This window comes from Lathyrus oleraceus, chromosome 2 (genome assembly GCF_024323335.1).
Source record: "Lathyrus oleraceus cultivar Zhongwan6 chromosome 2, CAAS_Psat_ZW6_1.0, whole genome shotgun sequence".
NCBI classification, from domain to species: domain Eukaryota; kingdom Viridiplantae; phylum Streptophyta; class Magnoliopsida; order Fabales; family Fabaceae; genus Lathyrus; species Lathyrus oleraceus.
In genome coordinates, this window is record NC_066580.1 from 61251047 (window position 1) to 61253264 (window position 2218).

General features: G+C 39.6%; 1 non-coding gene across 1 annotated transcript; it reads left to right on the plus strand.

Annotated features, from left to right (window-relative positions):
* Positions 1-1740: 1740 nt before the first annotated feature.
* On the plus strand, positions 1741-1896 carry LOC127125193 (5.8S ribosomal RNA). The gene has a single exon (XR_007804646.1). It is a non-coding gene; the product is annotated as a 5.8S ribosomal RNA (ribosomal RNA).
* The last annotated feature ends 322 nt before the right edge of the window (positions 1897-2218 follow it).

Sequence of the window (2218 nt, forward strand, 5' to 3'; positions counted from 1 at the left end):
ATGTTCTGAAAGAATCATGAACAATTGTCAAAGATGAAATGAAAAGATTCCATGAAATGGTGCATGAAGAGGTGTATGAACAACCACTGATTTTTCAGAAACGCACAGTGGTAAATCGATTTACATAATGGGTAAATCGATTACCCTGTTGCAACGTTTAAAACTTTTCAAAATCTTTCAGTGGTAAATCGATTTCCCTAAGAGGTAAATCGATTTACCTAGTTAAAAAACTAAAATTTCGCTTCTGGAATTGTAATGCTCCAAAGGTAAATCGATTTCCATAAGTGGTAAATCGATTTACCTAAGTGAAAAATTTATTCTTTGCATTTTAAAAAATATGAAGGCTCCAGTGGTAAATTGATTTCCCTTATAGGTAAATCGATTTACCTTATAGGTAAATGATTCTAATACATTTTCCATGCATTATAAAAAGTTATGCAATAGCCATATGAATACTTGAGCATCTAAGACTTTAGTGAAGGTAAGTATTCTCATTATACCTTCTTGAAGTGAAAAGCTTAACTTCTTGAATCAAGATACTTTATCATTGAATAAAATATTTGCCTTCTTGTTGCTTGGAGTTTTGTCTTCATCAAAAACATTCATCATAGAGAGGCTTGACTTCACACCTATGCGCGCCCATGCACCCATGCATCATCAATGACCAAATTTGGAAAGTGAATTCAAGTGTGCAAAAAGCAATGGATGCAGCTATAAATAGAGCCTCATATGCTCAGCATTTCACACACACTCGCGCCATCTTTGATCCCCTAACTCTAACCCCCACATTGCAAAGGATAAACCTGAGAAATTCACTTGAATTTGAGTTTAAATTTCCAATATTTTGAAATTCAAATCTCCAGGAATCCATAGCCTTTTGAGCATTCAATCCTTCTTCTGCAAGCATTTGGAGTGAGATCAAGCACAAGTAAGAGCAAGATCAGTTGAATCCAGACCTCCATTGAAGGTATTTTCCAGAAATTTTGATCTCTTCGATTCTCTCTAATTCTTGCTCAATTGTATTTATTCTTTGGTTGTCTAAAGTCCTACCAATGTAGGCAAGAAGATTGAGTTGCTTATAGGCCAAATCGAAGTAACTCAGTTCATGTACCTCAAATTTCAACTCCATGTATATCTCAATATACTTGGAGTTAGAGTGAATTGAGGCCAGATTCGAACTCAGTGCCATTTTTACTTTGAGATCATGTCCTTGTTTTTAATTTTAGTGATGGTTGAAGGTGGACCAGTCCGGTGAGGTCCAACGGAGAAGAAGACCGGAGCTACAACTCCGGCGATGTGTTGGCATCTCTCACAACCATATGATCCATTTAATTTGTTTTAATCCTGAGCGTTCTTTCTGATTACCAAGGTTCGGATTGCGGCGACGTCGGCGGTTCGCTGCCCGCGACGTTGTGAGAAGTCCACTGAACCTTATCATTTAGAGGAAGGAGAAGTCGTAACAAGGTTTCCGTAGGTGAACCTGCGGAAGGATCATTGTCGATGCCTTATATGCAGTCCAACACGTGAATTAGTTTGAACACATGCGGTGGGCTTGAGGTGTTTCACACCCCAGCTTGCCATTGGCATCGGAGGGGAACGACAAAATGCGTTCTCTTCTGTGCCAAAACTCAAACCCCGACGCTGAATGCGTCAAGGAAATTTAACTTTGCTCTGAGCACATCTGCATGGCACCGGAGACGGTTCCCGTGCGGGTTGTGTTTTGACACATTAATATAAAATGACTCTCGGCAACGGATATCTAGGCTCTTGCATCGATGAAGAACGTAGCGAAATGCGATACTTGGTGTGAATTGCAGAATCCCGTGAACCATCGAGTCTTTGAACGCAAGTTGCGCCCGATGCCATTAGGTTGAGGGCACGTCTGCCTGGGTGTCACATATTGAAGCCTCCTGCCAATTTCCTTTTGACAGGTATTGTGCAGGGTGGATGTTGGCCTCCCGTGAGCTCTCTTTCGTCTCATGGTTGGTTGAAAATTGAGACCTTGGTAGGGTGTGCCATGATAAATGGTGGTTGTGTGACCCACGAGACCAACCATATGATCCATTTAATTGATTTTGCATTTGTTTTTAATTGTTTAAAAATATTTTTAAATGTCTAAAAATTATGAAATTTTTTCTCCAAGGTCCTTTGACCTTGTTTGACCTATGATAAATCTCATGGCCATTTCTTTGGTGTTTTGATGAGATTTTAGGAATTA